At 44.8% G+C, this 24,145-nt stretch overlaps 1 long non-coding RNA gene across 1 annotated transcript; it reads right to left on the reverse strand.

The window, feature by feature from the left end:
• Nucleotides 1–1,615: 1,615 nt before the first annotated feature.
• On the reverse strand, nucleotides 1,616–16,915 carry LOC310743547. Its single transcript, XR_014539087.1, has 3 exons — nucleotides 15,645–16,915; nucleotides 4,617–4,717; nucleotides 1,616–2,059 (listed from the first exon to the last, which is right to left on the reverse strand). It is a non-coding gene; the product is annotated as an uncharacterized lncRNA (long non-coding RNA).
• Nucleotides 16,916–24,145: the final 7,230 nt, after the last annotated feature.

The following is a 24,145-nucleotide window of genomic DNA, read 5'->3' on the forward strand; positions in this document are numbered from 1 at the left end:
TTCTGTATGTCTCTTAACACCACTCTTTCAAGGCAGCTATACTGGGATTAGTAATATTTGGAAGATATCTAAACTGGTATGTAGTGCTCTATGTTATATCACTGAACACTTGTTTAAGCTTGAGTAATCGAATTAAAGTTTCAAAAGATCAGTCCTCATATTCAAGGCATTGTATCCTGGCATTGGTACCTATGCTGCCTGGAAGTGCCTTAAATAAACCACCACATAAAAATAAGTTATGTCCTTAAGGAATACTACTCTGCCTCTTTACTTCCTCCATAATTTTAAATGGATATGTCATCCTACAGGCAGAGCAGAGGGTAAGGGATGCAGTCACTGTCATAATTATGGAATGGGGCAAGCAGCTTCCGCTTTATAGTGGTGACTAGATGCAAGTAAAGAGAAGGCTCATTTCAACCATAACTTTGTTTTGAAGAAAAGGGCTGGTTCAGTTTTTCTCATCCCTTTCTGACAAACTTCACCTGAGTTCTACCCAAGACAAGAGCTTTCTCTTACTTATGTGTGCTCAGATGTTTCAAGTGTATACCTAACATTCTGAAAGAAACAATACAAATACACTTGCAAATATGCATCTCACACAGGTACGACTCTTTCTCGAGTGACAAACCTGGCTCTGCTTCTGCACTGTGTGCAAAATGGGCTCCAGTCCCTTCTGCTTTCTGCTCAAGCTTCCTCAGGCTGCATCTACCCTTCAGTAGGCCCATGCTGGGCCAAGCATTATTCCAAATATGTAACCAGTGTGGCCTGGCGTGCCACATCCCATGTGCAACCAATAGTACCATCTCCCGCCACCCAGGAAACACCCCAAAGGGGGGTGCTGTCTCCTGGATGACAGCACAGGCCCTCAAAAACTCCTCTCCTAAAGCAGATTTTTGCCTGAGAGGTTCCACAAGCTGTGATTTCAAGCAAGCCAATTTGCTTTCATTCTCCATGCAACATCCACCAGTTCTTCTGAATTGCTTTAGAGCCGTGGAGAAAAGGAAATGCTCAAGAAATAATTATATGCTAAGAACTCCTTGCCCAAGTGCTTTCTACTTTTTTCACTGCCCCCTCTCCACTTTCTCTCCTCCTCCCCCTTCTCCTTCTTCTTCTTAGTTTCCTTTTCATCTTCCTCTTTTATGTATTATTAGCTTTGGAATGATCTTTACTGAGGAAAACTTGAATCTGAAGGAAGGGTCTAATTGCACTACCTCTGAGGACTAATTAAGCCATCTGTGACTGACAGCCTTTCGAGCTTCCTTGTTTTGTGGTAGATAGAGCTGCAATGCCAGCTGTCCTAACTCCCCCCGCCCCCTTTCTGCAAAGCAAGAAAGGAAAAGGAAGGGCACAATTAATAGTTTGTCATTTTTGTTAGCACATTTCTTTAAGAAAATATCATCAATTGGCCTCCCTAGCTGAGACAGTTTGACATCTGTCGTCTTTTCATCTTTTCCAAATGGGCTGCAACAGGAGGTGCTGCCCGAGTTTGACACTCGGAGACCCTCTTCAGCCACGTAAAACATGGCCAAATTATTTCCTTGAAACAAAGAGCAGAATGTACTGTGTTGAACATTGTTGCCCTGCATAAATTAAAATTAACGTCTTTTTCCAGGTTGGATGCTCCTCCTCTCTCATAGGCCAGAATGCACATCATTCAGCAGTCTACATTCTCCATCCAATATATCATCTGGACTGGATAACAACTTGGAAGAGCATCCTGCGAAGGCTAAAATGCAGTTGAGGCATGGCCATGTCCTCTAGATAAGACCATACGGGCAGCAGTGGAGTGTTTTAAGGCAAGGAAGGTTTCCAAATTAAGCTCAGTGAGAACTGTGGAAACAGCTCCTCTGTGTGCAGTATTTAAAATGGAAGATTATTATAGCCCAAAGCAGACAAGGACCCTGTTTTCCTGCATACCTGCACAATGAACAATCTCCCGTGCTCCTTTCTGCCTTTCTTTGTACAGTCCTGCTGCAGCTCTTGCCTTCCTCTTTCCTTTATCCCTTGTAATTTGCGCAGAGGGTTGCTTCTGTAGCCAATTTATTTGTAAAGTTTCTTTCTGCAAGGGGAAAACACCGGTGGTTAAAAAATAGGAATGAAAATTATAGAACTGCTTTCCAGAATGACTTTTTCCTTTTTTATTATTATTTGCAGGATTTGTTTTAAACGGATTCAAGCTGATAGGAGGGGGTGGCATTTTTTCACCTCCAAACCCTGCCTTTGACCCAGCTGAGCAGGGGTGCAATTTAGGTGGGCCAGGGGCAGCCTCCCTCCCCTGCATTTCAGGCCACCTGTGATTATGCCTCAAGAGCATCTGTAAAGCCAGCCAACTCAGGCTGTTCCCAGGCGTGTCTTCAAACAGGAGTGGATGCAAATCTTTCAGATGCGAGGCAAACGCTGCTTTCCTTCCCTATCTAGTGAATGACACACACACAGAGATCCCCACTCCCCGCATATAAGAGGTGAGCAGCCTATTAGTTGTGATTTTCCGAGCACCTTTTCTGCTCAAACATCAGCTGGGTACCTTTTACATGTTTTTCTGCATACTATTCTATTCTTGAGAAACAACTCTGAGAAGGAAGCACTGTGGCTTCCTCAGGGGTGGTGGAAGGGGGTGCGGCGGGGGTGGATCACCCCGGGTGTCACCACTGAGGGGGGTGACAAAATGCCTGGCAGCACTCACCACGGGGCCTGCAGCGTGCCCAAGCCACATGTCTCTCCTGCCCCAAATGGTCTGCCCACTGCCTCCCCCTCAGCTGTAGGGTGGCTGAGTGGGAGGAGGCAGGCAGACTCCTCGGAGGCCCCGCAGAGCGTCCTGCCCCGACTCACCCCGTCCCATGGGCGGCTGGCCCTGCCCCTGGGCGCAGGGCACACACACCACCCCAGGCGCCTGATCGGCTTGCTCCGCCGCTGGGCTTCCTCACTGGCACCCAGGGCCACCTGGGTGGTGCTGTGCAGATCTGGCTCTGCTGAATGCCTGAAGTAGAGGCTTTCCCGGAACTTGATCCAGGAGAGAAGATGGCAGGTGCACCCAGCATGTGGTGAGTGCACTTACACAGCAGGCAAGTAGACAGGAAATGAAAGCAACAGAAGACAACCTAAACAACAACAAACATTGCAAGAATATACAGTTAAATGTGAAAATGCTACTTTAATGCAAAGCTACTAATAAATATAGCCTAGTATTGGTTCATTTTTCTTTCCCTCTCAGCCTCCTGACTCTCACCCAAGATCCAGGGGGGATGTCAAAAACATTTGCAACACTTATACTTGGTGGCATGTGCTGCCTCTTACCTGTGTGGGGTGCTCAGCCCTCCTAGCAACCCCCATTTGTTGGAGAGGTGTTGTATGTTCATGTCTGCAGTCCCTTGCTGTTTGGGTTCTAGCCAGAGAAGTGTTGGCAATGTAATCAAGTTCCTATCTGTGTTGTGAGGCCAGGCTATTTTGTGCAAAGCGCTCTTTCTCCATAGCTTTCCATCCCCAAAGTTTCCCCCTTGTGAGCTCTGAGTATGCATGACATGAGATCAGAAAGATACCATGTATGCTGTTGTCTGAGTTATGGTCTCTCTATCGGGCTCATATACTGGTGGTGCTGTGGGTGCCGAGTTACACCATATCCATGTTACAACATGGCAGGCAAACTGTTGACGCAGGGACGGCTAGTTTTTATTTAATTTCCACCTTCCCATTGAAGTCAGTGGAAGAGGAATTTCCACTATACCAAGTCTGCTACTAATAGAAAGTGGTACTGTCAACAGGGACATGGTTGTTGGTATGGGATCTGTTTTAAGTGCCAGACACATCTCACCCATGACTCCACTCCATTTCAGCCATTCCACTAGCAAATCTGAATCTCAATGAAACTGTTGCTGCACCGTCATATCTCATATAGCCTGGCTTTCATCAAATGCTATAGCTCCTCAGCCAGCAAATCTCCTAACCTCCCTGAACCTTGACATCTTGCCCACGCAGGCTATGTACACATTTAATGGCTTACAGTGCAGCTACATTGTTCTTTTTCTCAATAAGGAACAAAGCTGGTTTAGTGGGAATATGCATCAAAATGCAGACTCCCATAAGAAACTACAGGATAGATATGGATTGTGGCTAAGGTTGTGCATACACTGCTTCCCAAACCAGCAGTGAAAGCACACAGGATATAGCAAATGGGAGTGTATATACAGGTTTGAATTGTCAGCTAGCTGCCATATATACTGTATTTTTTCGTGTACAAGACTAGGTTTTTTCCTTAAAAAATAATGTCCAAAATTTGGGGGCCTCTTATAAACGGATAGATCTCCCCCCATTTTCTTAAATCAGAGTCCCCCAAAATAGGAGATGTCTAGGGATGTCTTATAGACGGAAAAATACGGTACCTAGAATGTTTCATTTCAAATCTAGATGTAGAAAATATGGCATGCCTGATTGTGAGAAAATAATACATGTCTCAAGCTTCTCCCTTATTTCTTTACAACATTCAAAAATGTATGCTTGCTTTAAATTAATTTCTCTACAATTTTCAACAGGATTGACTAACTCCTTTATTTTTAAACAAAAAACATTAAACAAGCCTATCCATGTTTAATTTTTAAAGCCTCCTATTTAAAAAATGTTACCTGTTTTCTGTTGTTGTTGTGAGGAGTACAAAATCTTCCAAGTGGACCCCAAGAACGGACCTTGCTGAACCACGACATCTTCCCAGACTGATTTTTTTTAGCTGTTGTACACATTGAGCAACATTTCATTTTTAATCAACATTTTGAAAATATGGGTGTCTTGATTCTCTCTTCTATTACATCTGTAAGCAGTATTGCTTCACAAATTGTGACCTATTTAAGGGTTCTTAAAGTGAATTCTACCCCCTATGGCTACAAAATTTGGTATTCAAACATTAAGGCCAGCGAACAATCTTTTGTGGGAGCTTGTTTCTGTGAGACAGAGAGAGAGAGAAAGAGAGCGAGAGAGAGCACTGATCCAGTTTGAATGAGTATGCAGTCACTAGTTTCTGAAATAAGTTCACCAAGCATCTAGGTCACCAGCACACCTGTCAACGGTTGTGTACAAAAACAGTTAACGCAGCCTGTTATGTACTGAGTTGAATAGGATCCAAACTGCAGCAGTCTGATTGGTCCTAGAACAATAGGATTCAGAATGCAGCAGTCTGATTGGTCCTAGAACAATGCAGCAGTATGCTTGGTTGGCAGGAACCACCCAATCATGCTCCAGATAGAAGTGAATCCACAACCTGATTGGCTTACAGTAGAATTCCGGAATTAGCCAATCATGTGCAGCCCATTGTGTAAATAATGTATATAAAGCAGATACTTTGAGGGGACTTTCATTCATTCCTCCTCACCACTATGAGCTGAATAAAGAGCATGAAATCACTTTGCGACTCTGAGTATATTTCACAGCCCATGACAAGCTTGTAGCAATCTGGGCATATGATGAATCTATTCATAAGAGAAAAAATTTGGCATAGACTCAAACAGGGCTGGCCCAAAAAAATCCAGCACATTATAAAGCAAACCCCAAAAGGTATTACTGGATGGTGCAACGGGGCCATTGGTCGTGTCACTGCTGCATACCAGAAGGCAGAGGGGAAGGGGCAAGGCAGCAGCGAAGTTGTCACAGTACAGATGCACCAGCAAAGCCAGTCAGGTGCTCCTGTCTGTGCATTTGCAAGGCACAAACTCCCTGCCTCTTTGTCCCTCCTCCGCTGCCTCCCAGTAAGCAGCAGCAATGCAAACGACCACAGGTCAGATGAGCAGCTACAACCCACCATGCTGCTAAAAAGGAGGCACTAATAAGGGAGCGGTAGAGCAAGTATCTTGTGCATAATTCTTGTTAGATCTGAATAAAGACAACGCTATGCCAAAAAAAAAGGGGCTTTCTGTAACACACAGTCACCCTGCCTACCCCTTCACCTCATCAAATAACATTCCAGTCCAAATGAAGAAATTTGAAATTTTCATTTCTGTTCCCAAGAACTGTGCAGCTTATCAAAGGCTTTCCCAATGAGAAGACTGGTAACTTTAAGTGTTGGTTTTAATGTTTATACCACGAAACCTGTCAGCCTGGATAGCTCAGCTGGTTACAGCATGGTACAAGTTGCAGGTTTGATCCCCATATGGGACAGCTGCATATTCCTGCATTGCAGGGGGTTGGACTAGATCATCCTCAGAGTCCCTTCCAACTCTACAATGCTATGATCCTATGAAAGGTTGGGGACCACGTTATTTGAAAGACTGCCATGCAAGTCTGCCCAGGTCTTAAGGTCAACCTCAGAGGCCCTGTTCTCTGGCCCTCCGAAATGGCCCATCAGGCTGATGGGTATCAGGGACAAGGCCTTTCCAGTGGTGTCCCCACACCTATGACTTTCTCTCTCCAGAGGGGTACATATGGCCCCATCTGTAGTGGCCTTTCAACACTCTGAATACCTTTTTGTTTAAGTGTAGCATTCTGGGGGTGTAAGTGCCACCATTTTAGTTTGGGGGTGAAGGTATTTGTGTTATTTAATTTATTCTGTTTAAAGCATTGGGAGGGGTGTGCTCTGAAAGATGGGCTGGAAAATCCATTAATAAAATAAATAACCATAGTCAAGCAGATTGTTTATATACCCTTACTGATTTTTCCACTCAATGTGCAGCAGCAGACAAGAACTATGCTTGTTGTAGGGTGCAATATCTGTTCACATGAGACTCTAGCAAGGGACAATATAGGGCTGGTCAGTGCACTGTGCAAATCGAGAGACTGTCCTTAAATGAGTCCCAGAATCCTTGCCAATGCACAGGGATTCCATGGCAAACACACACCAAAGGGCCCCAGCAGACAAATCTGTGGAGAAAAGCTTCCTAGATGAGTATGAAATTTGAAATTCACTGATCTAGAAGATGCCTAGGCATTTGTGCTCAAGCATCAGGAGTGTGGGAATGTTCAGGGGTGCAGGAGAGGATATATTGTGAGATTATATCCTTATCCAACTTGTGCTAACAAGTTCCCAAAATATCAGCAGAGTTTATAGACATTCCCCTTTAAGTTCGCAACGGTAACGCTTGCACAGGTTCGCTAGAACCTCTATAATAATTACTCTGGTAATTTCCCCTTTGTTCCCTCTTAAAATACAAGACACAACACAGTCTTCATAAAAGTATAAAAGAGTTTACTCACGTTCTGTTCACAATATGATCCCAGAAGGCACACAGGCTTAAAAGGTAAAATACATTTAGAATCTATCTTGTAGCAAGATAGTCCTTATCTCCTCTCTTGGCTGGGAGCCAAGAGAGCATCCTTAGATGTTTCCTCATCGAAGGAAGATGGCAGAGAGAGAAAGTGGCTGCCTGCCCTGTGCTTTTGTCATTACCTGCACAGGTGAGGCCACACCCACCTCTGGTCACATGCGGAGGAAGTCCGTCCCCAGGAAGTTTACCTGCTTGCTGGACAGACATCCCTCCCCATGTTCTAACATGTACACTCTAGGAATGTTGTCATTGACTGCTCCTGTGTTTACATCCCACATACCCCTTCTCAGGCAATACAACATATACAAAACATAAACAACTTTATTCAACCACCCAGAGTCCCAGCTTGACACGTAGATTCTGGAAACTCTCTCTTGGTAGGGGTTTCGTCAGGATGTCAGCAGTCATCTCTTGGGTGCTGCAGTAGGATAGCTCCACAAGTCCATCCTGGATCATCTGGCGTATGTAGTGGTATTTAACCCCAATGTGTTTTGTTCTGGCCAGGAACTTCTCACTCTGCGTCAGCTTCAGGCAACTTTGATTGTCCTCCAGCAAGCTGACAGGCCCTTTCCTCACCAACCCAAAGTCCTTTATGAGTTGATCAAGCCAGGCGATCTCTCTGCAGGCTTCTGTTGCTGCAACGTATTCTGATTCTGTGGAAGATAATGCTACACAGCTCTGTTTATAACTGCCCCATGCAACAGGTCCATCCCCAAACATGAAAACATGACCACTTGTTGATTTATAATCAGCATTATCCCCAGCCCAATCCGCATCAGTATACCCAACCAACTTAGGGTCTCTGACGGCTGGTAACCTTAATTTACAATTCATGGTACCCTTCAAATATCGCACCACCCTCTTTACACCTGCCCAATCATGCTCAGTGGGAGAATTCACTTTTCTGCTAAGAATCCCCACAGCATTAGCTAAGTCAGGTCTACATGTGGTAACTAAATACAAAAGTTTACCAATCGCCGACCTGTAGTCATTGTTGTCTGGCAACTGCTTCGAATCCTGCTGATTCTTCAGGAAGTCAGTAGCCATTGGTGTAGCAACTGGATGTGCGTCTTGCATCTGCATGTGCTCAATTAGCTCGTGGATCTTCTGTCTTTGGCTGAGAAGAAATGAGCCGTCCTCTTCTCTTTCCACCTGGATCCCGAGGTAGTACTGGACATCTCCTAGCTCCTTGACCTCCACCTCTTTGCTAAGGTGTTTTACTATTTGTGTATAGTCTCTCTCACTTGCTGTAGCAATAATCAGGTCATCAACAAAAGCTAAGATATATGAGAATTGTCCATTATTTGACTTACTGTACAAGCACTTGTCAGCGTCGCCTTGCTTGTACCCAAGTTGCGTCAGCATTTTATGCAACTTCTGGTTCCAGGCTCTAGCAGCCTGTTTAAGTCCATAAAGTCCTTTCTGGAGTTTGCACACTAAATGTGCCTCATGTGGTTTTACAAAACCTTTGGGCTGTTTCATATAAATTTCTTCAGAAATCTGCCCATGTAGAAAAGCGGTAGCAATGTCTATGTGTTTCACTCTCATTTTCTTGGAGGCCGCAATGCTTAAAAGCATTCTTACGCTGCTGTACCTCACGGTTGGTGCAAAAACTTCATCATAGTCTTCACCAAAACGCTGTGAAAATCCCTGTGCTACAAGTCTAGCTTTGTAGCGCTGCACTTCTCCTTCTGACCCCTTCTTAACCTTGAAAACCCATTTACTGCCAATGGCCTTCTTACCAGGAGGCAGCTCAGTGAGTGTCCAGGTCTTGTTCTGATGCAGTGCATCCATCTCCTCCTGCGCGGCCTTCCTCCAGAGACTGGCTTCAGCAGCTGGCATCTCCTGTATTTCTTCCCAAGTGGAAGGTTCCTGTGGAAACGCCGACCCTGCAAAGTAGGACAGCCGTAATGGTGGGACACCTTTGTTGGTTCTGGACGAGCGCCTGACCTCTGGTTCTGCAACCGCATCAGCTTCCTCATCCTCCTCCAACGCAGGCATGTCCCCATCTGAGTCCTCATCTTCGTCTCTGGTGCCGCCAGGGTTCTGGTCCTCTGCGTCTTCTGGTGCGTCGCCTGTAGGGGGTGCTGTAACACTCGAAGGCAGATTAGTACTTTGTGGGGTCTCAAAAGGGAAATATACGAACTCTTGAGTCCTTTCTGACTCATCTGAAGAATCCACAACAGTGTTCTTAGTGTCTACTTTTCCATATTCATCAAAATAAACCGCATGGTATGCATTTGTCTTACCAGTTTGTAAGTCCATAATTCTGTATCCTTTGCCTCCAGAGGCGTATCCCACCAGGATACCTGCTTTTGCCCTGGAGTCAAGCTTGTGTCTGTGTTCCTTGGGCACGTGGAAGTAACACGGACTTCCAAACACACGTATGTGCGACAGATTGGGAGCTTTCCCATGCCAAAGTTCAAATGGTGTGCGCTCTGCCCCTTTGGTTGGCAGTCTATTCTGCAAATAGACCGACGTGTATACTCCTTCGGCCCACAGCTTCTGTGGCAAACATGCATCCTTTAGCATGCACCTTGTCATGTCCATAATGGACCTAAACTTTCTCTCAGCTATGGCATTCTGCTGTGGTGTGTAAGGAATTGTGGTTACGTGTGCAATTCCTTCCTTGGCCAGGAGAGCCTGCATTTCATTTGAGCAGTACTCACCTCCATTGTCGCTCATTAACACAGCTGGAGCTCTTTGGAATTTGTTCTTGACCATGGCAATGTATTCCTGGAGCTTGTCCACTGTCTCACTCTTCTCTTTGAGGAAATATACAACACAAAATCTTGAAAAGTCATCCAGAAATATTAAAATATATCTATTCTTTCCCAGTGAGGGAACATTCATGGGTCCACATATGTCAGTGTGCACTATGTCAAGCACTTTGTTGCTTCTTTGTTCTGCACAACGTGGAAATGAAGGTTTTACAGCCTTCTCAGTAATACAGCTTATGCACTTTGCTGGAGCTTTGTTGCTCTGCTTTACCTGCAAACCTCTTACAAGATCTCTTTTCTGTAGATCCAGAATGACGCTGGTGTCTCTATGTCCAAGCCTTCTGTGCCATAGGTCCAGATCTGCCTCATCCTTCTGGCTGGAATGTGCCACTTTTGCAGACTGGTTCTCTGAAAGATCAAGCTCATATACACCATTGATTAGCTTTGCTTGAGCAAATACTTTGCCATTTCTAGTCACTTTACATTCTCCATTTCCAAATGTGATCTGGAAACCTTTCTTGTCCAAAGTGGACACGCTGATTAAATTGCAGCTCAGCTCTGGAACATACAAAACTCTAGAGATTGTGTTCTCAATGCATTCATTGTTTATATTGCATTTCAGACTCATGGAACCTGCACCTTTTGCTTTAACAATGTTCCCATCTGCAATTTCAATTTCAGATCCTTCTTCATCCTCTATCTCATTAAAATAGTCCCTTTTATGACAAAAATGGGAGGATGCACCTGAATCCAAAATCCATTTATTACGTCTATTCTCACGATTCTGGACAGTTAAATTCCTTTCTTGCAGTAGCCATGTGCATTCACATTTCCCCTTCTTTTCCCCTTTTGGCTGAAAGGGGTGGGGTTTCTTCGCTTTAGGAGCTCTGCAATTCTTTGCAATGTGTCCTTCTTTGTTACAATTGAAACAAATCACTTTCTTAGGCATTTCTTTCATCTTTGTAAATTGCCTAGATGCATAACTGCTGTCTTTGCTTCTAGCATTTCTCACTGGAGATTCAGCTCTATCTCTGCATTCTTCTTTTAAATAACCAATCAAGTCTTTAAAAGTCAGACCTTGTCTATGTTCCATCAAACTTACAAATGCGCTAAAGCGTGGTCCAAGTGATGATAACAAAAATGCTATCTTTGTATCTTCATCAAAAGCTTTGGGAGTCAAATCAATTCTTTGAATAATCTCAGTAAACTTGTTGATGTGCTCTGTGAATTCCTCTTTTGAATTCATCCTCAATCTGGTTAATTTACACACCAAGTTTCTGAAGCAGTTTATGCTAGATTCTCCATACACTCGCTCAATATCTCTTAAGATTTGAGATGCATCATCTGTACTATTTATTAATGATAGCTGCTCATCACGAAGTCCACTCAAAATTATGTGTCTAGCTTCGCTGTTCATGCGTTTCCAAGCACTTATCTTGGCTAAATCCTCCTCAGTTGTTCCTGTAGGCTGAGGCTTTAAAGCTTCCAAAATGTGCTTATAATCTAAACATGCTATCAAGCGCTGCTTCCAGTGTATGAAATTGTATTCATTCAGCACAGGCATTCCTAGCTTTGCATCACTATCAAAAGCTGCTCTAGCCATCTTAAAATCCAAAATTTGAAAATTCTTCAAAATTTCAAAATTTCTCAAAATTTTAAAATCAAAATCTCAAAATTCAAAAAAATGCAAAAACAATTCTTCACTGCCTTGGGTCACTGTGAACTCTGAGGGAAGGGGGGGTTGCTTAATCCCCACTGCACAATGGAACAAAGGACCATGTGCTTACCAGGAAGTTAACTCAGAAAAATACTACTCAACTTAAAATCACAATCCAATGCAATCCTTCAAAAATACGCAGAAATATGCAATACTGGGGCCCAATAACCCTTTGTGGGAATGTTCAGGGGTGCAGGAGAGGATATATTGTGAGATTATATCCTTATCCAACTTGTGCTAACAAGTTCCCAAAATATCAGCAGAGTTTATAGACATTCCCCTTTAAGTTCGCAACGGTAACGCTTGCACAGGTTCGCTAGAACCTCTATAATAATTACTCTGGTAATTTCCCCTTTGTTCCCTCTTAAAATACAAGACACAACACAGTCTTCATAAAAGTATAAAAGAGTTTACTCACGTTCTGTTCACAATATGATCCCAGAAGGCACACAGGCTTAAAAGGTAAAATACATTTAGAATCTATCTTGTAGCAAGATAGTCCTTATCTCCTCTCTTGGCTGGGAGCCAAGAGAGCATCCTTAGATGTTTCCTCATCGAAGGAAGATGGCAGAGAGAGAAAGTGGCTGCCTGCCCTGTGCTTTTGTCATTACCTGCACAGGTGAGGCCACACCCACCTCTGGTCACATGCGGAGGAAGTCCGTCCCCAGGAAGTTTACCTGCTTGCTGGACAGACATCCCTCCCCATGTTCTAACATGTACACTCTAGGAATGTTGTCATTGACTGCTCCTGTGTTTACAAGGAGAAGGATATTGATTAAAGAGCAGCCAGCACAAATTTCTCAATGTTCTCTTGCCATTTTATGGTCGAAGGAGAACAATGTCCAAGGAGTGTTAGTTAAGGCTGAGCTACACACCACACAGGAATCAGCTGACTGCTCCATGCCAGGGGCAATTGCTCTGTTCACAGAGCAAGGCTTTCCCCTTCCCTTCTCCTTCTGCAATCCCCTTTGCCCAGCACCAGCATTTGTTCCTAGGAATAAGGGGTGAGAATAGTGTGGGGTATATTGCAGGGGGGTCCAGATGGAGGGAGAGTTGAGGAGATACCTCCTTCCTCCCCTCATGGGCGGAGGAGCAAACGAGGAGCAACACTTAAAATGGAGGATGCAAGCCAATATGCTGAGTGGCTCACTATGCAGATCCTCTGCATCACATGCAAAGCCTCTAATGCAGTGGACCCCCCCCAAAAAAAATCCCCCCATGGACTGCTTGAAAACTACTGAGGACCTCTAAATGATTCTTTTCAGCCTACTGCAGCAATTGTCATACATTGTGCAGAATGCTTCTTTTAATGTGCTTTTTCATATTACCATTTGAATTCCATGGTGACACGCTATAGACCACCTGAATGAAGCTTGCAGAACACAGTTTGTGGACCCCTGCTCTAGGATAGAATTACAGAATTATAGAGTTGGAAGTGACCACAAGGGTCATCTAGTCCAACCCCTTGCAATGCAGGAATGTTTTGCCCAAAGTGGGGTTCGAACTCTCAACCCTGAGATTAAGAGTCTCATGCTCTACCAGCTGAGCTATCCACAGGTGGATACTGCCAAGAGTTTCTGGTGGTGGCTTGGAGATTCTGTGCATGATGTAGCTCATCTGTGTTGTGACATATTATTACGCTTTCAGTATGGAGCGGTCCCAAATGGAAGTTGCCGTTGCCACTGGTATCCCCTTGGCTAGCCTAATGTGCAAGCCGGCAATTTGGGATATGGGCCAGAGGGGAAACCTCGATTCCAGAGAGTCCCACTTGAAAGACCTCTCCCTAGCTATTTGTCTGTGGATTGTGATCAGTTGAGCACTTGAGAAAAGGTTGGAACTGGGCTGATGAGCCGTGTGACCAGAGGAGAGGTTGCGGCTTAGAAAGAAACCCAGAGGGTCATATTTGCCCCTGGCCCTGAAGTTTCCCAGTCCTGCTGTAGATGTAGCAGAGATAACAGTTACCCCAGCTTGGTAGCAAATGACAGGACTGGTTTCCCAGCCATCAGCTGCATCCCCCATCTCTGGTGATGGCGATACCTTTTGCCCAGAACCCCCATTGTCCCAGAGTAGGCATCTGGGTCTTCTATGGCTTGGAGAGAACGAGACTTTGAAAGCACTACATGCCAGCAGCTTTCTTTTCCCCCTTTACTTTTCTAAAAGCTATCCTTGTGTTTCTCTTCTGGTTTGTTCCCGCCCCCGCTCTTCACCTCATTTTTAATAAGTGCTTTTCATGTTCTCCCGTATTCACTCCCAACTCAGAGGACACACCAGCTGTTCCATTTGGAATTATCCGTTTTTTGCAATTCTGCCAGGTTCTGTATGTGCTGGGTATAGGAGGAGGAACAGAAGAGAAGGCAAAAGGTGGTGGGCTGAGAAAGGAAAAGATGCAAAATAGCAAAGGGGGGAGGAGGAGGAGGAGGAGGAGAATAGGAAGGGAAAGAGAAGAAGGGAGGAAGAAGGTTTCGAGCAGAACAAAAGGTAAGCTGGGGGCATTTTGAAATGGAAAGCCAGTCATAAGGGCAGCAAGAATAGGGTAGGAAAGATTGATGGGCTTCCCTGCCCCAACCATTTGCATATGTGATGGCTTCAAGAAAAGGCTGCTCGGCTGAGCTCTGGTCCATCCCATCCTGACATGCAGGGGAGGCATTTTCCTTCCTACTGGCTAGGCTCAGGACAGCACAGTAATCAGAGCTGCCTAATGTTCCTCGACTGATACTGGCCCACAGTTGTCTCAGGGCTTATCCAGACTTCCTTTTGTGCTGTGTGTTTCTAGGCACAGGGCTACACTTTAAAGCGCCGTGTGCAATTCAACATTAAAGGGTGAGTTTTTTGCAGAGAGTGCTGGTGCAAAAAAATGAGTCCCCACAAACACATACTTATATGGAGAAATCTGTCTCCTTTCCATGGTTTTGTGAAAGTGCAGAAAAAGCACAGAAGCTGGTATTGGGTATAGCTCTCAGAACCCTAAATCAGATGCTTTCATTTTGAGGAGAGGGGTCAACTTTCTCTCTCCTGACAATGGAATCAGAACACTGCTCCCTGACCACTGGAGACAGGAGTGTGGGCCAAGTCTGGTGAGATCTCCAAAGCCAGGGGAGCCAGGTGTGGTTACTAGTGCCCAGAGGGCAGCGTTTCCATCCCAGTATGACAGGGACAATGGTGCCAGCCCTCCTCCTATGTTTTCTGAAACCCAGTTGGTCTTATAAGCACTTTGGGATCTCAAGAAGCAGGTGTCTGAGAAGAGCTAAGTATGGCTGTCAGTTTTCTTTCCATATTACAAATATAGATTTATTTATATTTTACCAGGCAGATACTTCCTGGGTTGCTTAGTTACAAGAGAATCATCATGGAGGAGATTTTTAGCCTACATTCTGCAGAGAAAGGAGGCTGTGGAGTGGGATCATGTCAGATGCAGCCACCTGCTAAGCAGGGCAGGATCTGGGCTCTAGATTAGAGTCCTCGTCCTCTTTGTGCTAAGTACACATTCAGAACATGGGAGGAAATGAGTCCTGTCTGTTCCTTCTTGGTGCACAAGAAATTATAGATAAGGAGCAAAGTACATAGAAAGACAAGTGTTCCCTGTACGAGGTTGTATTTGCAGTTCAAAGCCTTCTGGTGGCACCTCAGTGACTCGGAGCAAAGCTCCTTGCAAGCCACCAGGAGGTGTGTTTTCCTTCCCATCACGCACTTGCTCTTTACTGCTTAATTAATTTGGTGTGCACTGAATGCAAAATCCCTCTGCCATGAATCTTGGGTTCCTGCTGGCCTAATAACTCCCATCACTATGAAGAACGAGCCCCTCTAAGTCCTTGAGCAGGGAGGACAAAAGTTTTTCATAAACACAAAGCCCCAAAGAAACAAGTCCTGCTGGCTGTATTATTCATAATGGCACTTTACTTTCTGATTATAACATGGGACCGACCACTAGCTTTGTTCTCTATTGCTGAAGTAACTTCAGATTCTTACCTGAAGATCTGTGGGGGGTGGTTCCTCAGAAACCTGCGAGAAGTTGTAGGTACAACTGTTTCTGAGATGAGGAGCAACGAGTTCTGTCTTCCTAGGCTCAAACAGTCAGAAGTAAACAACACACATCATTTCATGAAAATAGATAGCTTTCACATCCACGCCATACATTTAAAGCACATTTAAAGCAAACAGATCCAGGGGGCTGTAGTTTGTTTAAGGGTGTTGAGAATTGTTGCTGTACCACAGTTCCCAGGGAAATTCTTTGGGGGAAGTCAAGTGGTTTCCATGTATAGTGTGAGTGTGAACCTGAAAAACAAGAACAGCATAGACGAGGAGTGGAATTTGGGGAGGGGGAGAACCACTGTCTAATTAGGAAAGCAAATTTTGACTACATTCTGGGAGAAATGGCCACCTTATAAGTGCTGTGTGACAGTGGAACAGGCTGCCACAGGGGGTGGGGAGCTCTCCTTCACAAGAGGTGCTGAAGCAGATACATAAGTCACGGACTCTGCAGTCGCATCCTGTATGACAGATCCTGTGCTGAGCATGAGCAGGGTGTTGGCCTAGGTGGCTTCCAAAGTCCCTCCTACCTGTAATTCTAGAACCACAGGAATGCATTTTGGAAGAGGTTAATGAGGCTTGTTATGTGCATGTGGATCAACCCCAAGGAAAGAAATTGCCTGTGAGGTTTTACCACAAGAGTAAGGCTGAGAATTAAGGGGGGGGGGTGAGAGACCATGTAAATTAAAAAAAAAAATTCTTCTGAAAGTTTGTGAGCATTACTAATTGATGTCCAATGTCTCAAGTCTTCATTACACACAAATGCATCTAACAGTATCGCACTGGCAAAAATGGATCAGGAAACTGCACTTTAGAGAGGAGTAATCAGGAATACAGAAGCAAGGGGGGGTACTTAACCCTTTGCCTGCCTGCTATTCCCTCTCTCCCAAATCTCTCCCATTGCTTCCTTTCCACAAGGGGAAAAAACTTTCCCAAGTTCTAAGGAATATGGTTATAGACACAGTTCTTAGAAAATGCACTATCCATACAACTGGCCCATTGTGTGAACTCTGTGCCATGAATTAGAACAAAGTGCACTTTTATCACCCAGTAACCCCTTTGAATGCTTTTACATGTAAAACTAAAAAGTGCCTCTGAGCTTCTCTTTTATGTTTGAGAAAAGCATGGTTGTTGCTTAAAAGGCAAAAGACAAATTGAATGCATAGTCTCTACCCCGTGTAGATTTTATATTTCACTATTAAATGATTTTATGTCAGACAAGCTGAATCAAGTCTTACCTTTGAAAATACCTTTAGCAGAACAATTTTGGAGAGACCCAAAGCAGGCTATGCATACTGTTACATCTTCACTAGGACAACCCACAGGCTTCTGTGTTCTGCAATTTGCACAACTAGATTAACAATAACAAAGTACAGTGGTACCTCGGGTTACAGACGCTTCAGGTTACAGACTCCGCTAACCCAGAAGTAGTACCTCAGGTTAAGAACTTTGCTTCAGGATGAGAACAGAAATTGTGCGGCGGCGCAGCAGCAGCAGCGGAAGGCCCCATTAGCTATAGTGGTGCTTCAGGTTAAGAACAGTTTCAGGTTAAGAACGGACCTCCAGAACGAATTAAGTTCTTAACCCAAGGTACCACTGTATTATTCAGTAGTACATTAATTTTAACTAGGAAGCCGTGCCTAAAATGCAATCCTAACCATGTCCACTCAGAAGTAAATCCTATTGAAGTCAATAGGGCTTATGTCTAGGTAAGTGGGGGCACGGGTGGCGCTGTGGTGTAAACCACTGAGCCTTGGGCTTGCTGATTGGAAGGTCGTGGTTCGAATCCCCATGACGGGGTGAGCTCCCATTGTTCGGTCCCAGCTCCTGCCAACCTAGCAGTTCGAAAGCACGCCCAAAAAGTGCAAGTAGATAAATAGGTACCGCCCTGGCGGGAAGGTAAATGGCGTTTCCGTGCACTGCTCTGGTTTTGCCAGAAGCGGTTTAGTCATGCTGGCCACATGAGCCAGAAAAACTGTCTGCAGAGAAACGTCGGCACCCTCGGCCAGTAAAGCCAGATGAGCGCCACAACCCCAGAGTTGTTCATGACTGGACTTAACTGTCAGGGGTCCTTTACTTTTACCTTTATTAGGTAAGTGAGGTTTGGATTGCAGCCTAAGTTTGCCACCCCCTCCAAATCCCTTTTCTTTTTGTGCCATGTTTCCCCCCCCCCTTTAATTCTTTTAATTTGGGGTTTTCTTTAACAATACAGTCAAGAAATAAAAACAATACAAAGGAAGAGAAAAATCAGCAATGGATCATAGTAATTCAGAATACAGTAACATACAGATAAAGTAAATATGACCAGAACAAAACTAAAAGCAGGGAGGGGGTTGGGTTGGGGAAGGAGGGAGAAAAACGGGGGGATATGCTCCAGCAGAGCCCACTGGGCATGTATGTCATACCAACAATCCCAAGTTCAGACCCCAAATGTCAGAGTGTTCATTGTCTTCATGCCACCTGCTTTTTCCCCTGTTGCAAGAGTAGACAAATCTTCCAACCAGTGAGTAATTTGAGGGTGGAGACCTATGCTTCTTCCAGTGTTGCAGCACTAGTCTTTGGCCACAAATAGAGCATGTAAAGACCAGTTACATTGTCCTTCCATCAAGGCCCGCAGCACTGAAATATAACTGAGCATAGCATAAGCATCCAATAATTTTGGGATTTTTCCAGGACCAAGTTAATACTGTAACACACCACCCCAATCTCCGAGTGGTGTGAGATTCTAGGGGTTCCAGGCACTTACCCAGGGTTCATGTTTCCTTTGGAAATGAGGCACAGTGGAGATTGTGGTGTCTTTATGATATATGGTTTATTTACACATATATGCAACCTGAGCCTACGATGGAGGACTTCATAGTATTAACACCCGAAGAGAGTCTTGTTTCTCCCATAGCCACAGCCTTGGATTCAGACAGACAACAGCTTGCTGCTGTACTTCTAGTTCACCTCAAACTCTACTCCAAACTCTGGCTTTGTCTTTCTAACTATATCTGAGTTGAGGAAGAGGTCCCACCCAGGCCCATGCAAAGCTTGTCTGAAGCCCTGAGCAGAAGTCTTGTTAGTATAAAGTAATAAACTCAAACCAAAAAGCATTTGGTCGGGGGGGGGGGGAATTTAGCCCTCCAAAGGCCAGGGCAAATGTACCTAGCTGCCCCACCCCTGCACAGGTCTGGCCCCACCCATTTCCCGTCTTGCACAGAGCTCTCTCAATGGCCCATCACACAGGCGATTACTTCAACACAGGAAGTGAGCCTCGCTTATATTTTAACACCTGCTAGATCCAGGGGTTAGAAGGGTCTCAATTTCCCCCCACCAAAAGTCATAACAACATGTACACTGACTGTCAAGAGTTCAGCCTACACTCGAGTAAGACCCTGGCAGAGACACATGCCCAACTGGCATGTTCTCTCCCTCCTGGTCGATCGTTCGGGAGCTTCAAAAGCTTTCTTCAGCCCAAACATCACAGCGACCGATGTCAACAGACATCAGCACACTTAGGGATCCGCAGAGTTTGCGCATCTCACGTGACAGAACTCAGCATTTTGGCTCATCTACTTTATTTACATATAAACACACACAGAGCACTGCAACATGGCTCCCTCTCTCTCTAGCATCAGACAGCAAAGAGAAGGAACAAAGGACAATAGTCCCACATCATGGAACACAGTAACACAAACATCCTGTCTCCGTCACCTCCCACTTTGTGGAGTCAAAACATATACTGTCATGCAATCATGGAGCAGGAATTCTGACTTCTATCCAGAACACTGCCACTATAGTGCATGACCAGATCACATGTTTCAGTGCCAGGGGGCCATATCTTTCAGATTGTAAGACTGAGGGCAGGGAATGTCTTATTACCAACACTTCTAAGCCATCTGAATTCCTCTTGCGGGGGGGAGGGGAGGCAGGGGTGTAAAAATGCTTTAAATAAATAAATAAATAATATAGCATAATATAGTGCTAAACTATTCATTAGAACCCCGGAGACCTGGATTGAAGTCCCCAATCAGCCATGAAGCTCCCCAGGTAACCCTACACCAGTCAGTCTCTCAGCCCAACCTACCGCACAAGGTTGTAGTGGGAATAAAATGGGAAGGTGCCTAATCATGTCTGCCATCTTGAAGAATAGTGGGAAGTGTAAAAGTAATATAATAAAATTAAGTAAATAAAATATGCACTGAAGCAATCTCAGGGTCACTTCAGCTTGGGCCAAATGCTGTCTGGGTCCCCTCAACCTAGGTTCAAAAGATGCCTTGGCCCCAGTACCTATTGTTTGTGCAGAGTACAGTGGTACCTCGGGTTAAGTACTTAATTTGTTCCGGAGGTCTGTTCTTAACCTGAAACTGTTCTTAACCTGAAGCACCACTTTAGCTAATGGGGCCTCCCACTGCCACCGCGCCGCCAGAGCATGATTTCTGTTCTCATCCTGAAGCAAAGTTCTTAACCTGAGGCACTATTTCTGGGTTAGCAGAGTCTGTAACCTGAAGCTTATGTAACCCGAGGTACCACTGTAGTGCCTTAAACAGGAAGGCAGGCAGGGTGTGGGTGGGTGGGTGGGTGGGTGGGTGTGTATGTATGCACATTTCCTTCCTTTCTTCCTTTCTCTTTAAAACTCAGGCTTTGGAACACACTAATGACCGCTGAATACTTGGGAGTTTACAGTACATTGTTCCTCCCAGCACACACATCTCAGATAAAAGCTCCTATTGTGTATTTTAGCAAAAGAAAAGTGCCCTGACCAGTTTTCTGCTTGAATTCTGTCTCTTTCTGTAGCCGTTCTCTCCACAGTTTCTCATGGTAATCTTGTCCTGGCAACTGTGGGTTAGCAGTGGACTGCTGCCATTTCACACCTGTTGTGCTGTGCTTGTTCGGCAGCTCTGTTCCAGGGATGGCTGTGCAGGTGAGGCCCTTGACTCATCACCCCAAGCCATCAGCTCACCCTGCCAAGCTGCTTCCAGGTCACTCCTGAAGTAACACTCTTTCGCGCCTCTTTGGAAATGCAATTCAATGAGAAGACCTATAGCAGAGAAGCATAGATTTCTGGTCAGTTTCTTGGATGCACTTGGGGTTTCTTCAAGATCACTTTAAACCAGCAATTAAAAAAAAATTCTTACCGCAACAAAAGTCATGAAATAAACCCAGCGTCTGGCATCATTCTCCCTTTCCCAGACCATCATCTGTCCACTTGGCAGCAAGCTGTCAAGTTCAGGGGGGGGAGGAGAGAGGAGGAGGGGGACAAGAAAGACTGAGATGGTGCAATTTCCATTTGTGAAATAGTACGACTGGATTCAAGCATCAGTGATCGCCCTTTAACATCTGGAGAAAAATCAAAGAAGCAACGAAAGAGAGGGAGGGAGGCAGAGGCGAGAGACAGTTGGCATTAAAATCTCCTCCTGCACTTCTACAATACTGCAAATTGACTCAGTCAGTAACTCATGCACGCAAACACACTCTAGTAATGGACTCCTCTCCCATTGGCAGAGATGACAATAAGATAAGCTCCCACCCTCCCGCTGGTGACTGTTGAATGGTTTCTTTAAATGTAAAGGTTCATCATTGTTCCACCCGATGTGTATGTCTTTAAGGGGCCAGAGCAAGGGCCAGAGCAAGATAACGAGACCCAGCTTTACAGCTGTGAAGCATAGCAGGTGCTGCTGAGTTGTATTTGATTAAGGTGTGTCAGCATTTGGGTGTAGTATATAAGGAGCAGCACCTAGCTCTCCCATTACCCTGGGGGATGGGTTGGTGGTTGGGTCTGGTTTGGTTGTTAATGTATTTAGTGTAAAAGGAGTTTTTGTTTTTCTTATTAAAACCTTGTTTAAGTTATTTTTGAGTCCTTTTTTTTTTAATGCATGGTCTCCCCAGCAAGCTCTCTGCAGCGCTACCATACTGCAAACAGCCAACAGTGACAAGCACACTCTGACGGAGAAATTTCATACACACACGCCTGGCTCTGCGGAGGGAGAAGGAGCTGCGGCTCTCACCTGGCTTATGGATAGGCCAGCTAATAATGATTCAGGCTGATGGTGCCTTCCTATAGAGCGCCGAGGGCTCTGCCTCCAACCTCTTTTGAAAGCTAAGAACCACACAGCTCATCAGAAGCACCCTTACTGCACAGGGCAGGTGGCTGCCTCAGGTAGTGGAAGTGGTCTGGGGGAGGGCACTGAGGGAATCAGTAGAGGCAATAGCCAACAGACATGACTCATGGGCACAATCCTCTGGAAAGTCTTCCTGTACCATGTGCCCCACTGAAATAAACAAGGAAAGGGGGGCTAGGAATATAGGAAGCCACCTTGTACTGAGTCAGGCCACTGATCCAGTATTGACTACACTGACAGGCAGTGAATTTCCAGGGTTTCCGGGGAAAGCCATTCCCAACCATAGAATTGCAGAGCTGGAAGGAACCCTAGTCCACAAATACAATAATTTGGGGGATAAATTATTCCAGTGAACAACTTTTAACATTTACTGCAGAATGCCCAGCATGGAGAGAAATGTGACGTCCCCGTGACGACAGAAGTGGAGCCATAATGGAAGGCGTCTAGACAGTGTGCATGACAAATGGGTGGCCATGGATCATGTCTCATGCTCCAGACATAAAACCTAAAAAGTTTCTCAAAGGAATTTTTTGCTCCTGAGGGGGTCAGATGCTACGCTAAAGTCTGGGAATGAATTCTGGTAGGAACACAACCAGAGCAATTCTCCCAGAATGAAAATGTATGCTGAGGTGACATTATCCGATGGCTGCACCACTTGCCACCTATCACACCCAACCCCAGTCATGGAGCACTGAGCACGGTATGATAAGAGAATACGAAGAACCCCATTTTGTAATTACTTCAAAATCATGAAGCAAAATCTTAGAGGGCCTGAGGGCCGCTTCAAATGTGATAAATATTTTCTGTACGCAGGTAACAAAGCAACCTCATGTGTGTATTTGACACATAATGATATATATACAGTTTTCTATCATGAGAGTGTTTATGCAGGGAATGCATCGTATTTGAGGAGTTACTGCATTTCATTGACTTTCTATATCAGACTGTTGAGGGGGGCATTTTAGCTTAGTGATAGGGGCTTAGCAACTAGCAGATTATTTCATTACTGTATTTCCTGTTTTATGCTCGTATGCGTTTTAGATGGTTATCTGACTTAAGTCATGCTGTTATACATTTCAGAACGCTGCGCAATAGAACACCAATGGAAATCACCAGTTCTGAAGAAGCCAGGAAGTCTCACAGAAGCCTAACCTAGATAGGAGCTTGAAGTGACAGGCGTCAAAGGCAGCATGTTCAGAACTGCAGCCGACTCCACGCCCATGACCAACTACAGAATCAGGGCTGTGAGGCATTGATGACATTGGAAAGAAGCAGGGTTTAGAAGGGTTTGGTACCAGGAAACACTTTTAGATAAGCTGAGCTTCTACAAAAGAGACAGATGCCACTCAAAACTCAGTGGAACTGGACTGCTGGCAATACCAAGAACTACACAGTGCAGCTTTCATTTAGAATTGAGAGAGTCAGTGGGATGTAGTTACAGTGGGCATGAAATCTATGGAAAAGGCAGGGGCAGGTATATTGAGGAAAAATATTGCTCTGTATGTCAAGGGGGTGTAGAGTCCAGGAAACTGGAAAAGTTTAAGAGGAACAAAATTCTTCACTGAATTTTGAACAGAATAACTGTTGTTAGCCGCTCTGAGCCCGGCTTTGGCTGGGGAGGGCGGGATATAAATAAAATATTATTATTATTATTATTATTATTATTATTATTATTATTATTAATTGCTCTGAGCAGAAATAGCAATTTAATAGTTGGGGTGCAATACTGCCCAACCCACCCAAAATTCTCAGGGTCTTCTTGAGATTCAGAAAGAAATCAAGAAAACAGTCAAAGGAGGAAAATAGTATAATCATGTATAACTGCAACTACTTTCTCATGGGCTCAGTAAATGTGGATTCAAACAATGTCCATGAGACAACATTTTCAGAACTGATAAATGACACTAACGTGGAAAAGTTAGCCATGGAGCCACCACATATCAGTAACCTGCAAAAGCCTGATAAATGTGTTATCAGAAGAAGCAGAAAACTCAACCAGGTTGGTGCCTGTCTTACTTCCAGTGGGAGATGGGCCCATAAGCTGTTGCCACCAAATATATTTCCCCAAAAGGGCTACATCTTGAGATCTCGGTAGCCAAGCTGGTCTATATGGGCACAGGTGCCACCTTCTAATTGATCAGGGCTTTATAAGCCAACCATAAAACCTTAAATGTATCCCAGTAGAAAACTGGCAGGCAATGTTTCTCTTTCAGCAGGGTTGTTATATCAGAGGTGGGAAACATTTTTCAGCCCAAGATCCACATTCACTTCTGAGCAACCTTCTAGCAACCACAGGCCAGTGGTGGGTGGGGCCAGAGCCAAAAGTGAATTTCACCT

The sequence above is a fragment of the Podarcis filfolensis genome (genome assembly GCF_964270895.1).
Source record: "Podarcis filfolensis genome assembly, chromosome: 10".
NCBI lineage: Eukaryota > Metazoa > Chordata > Lepidosauria > Squamata > Lacertidae > Podarcis > Podarcis filfolensis.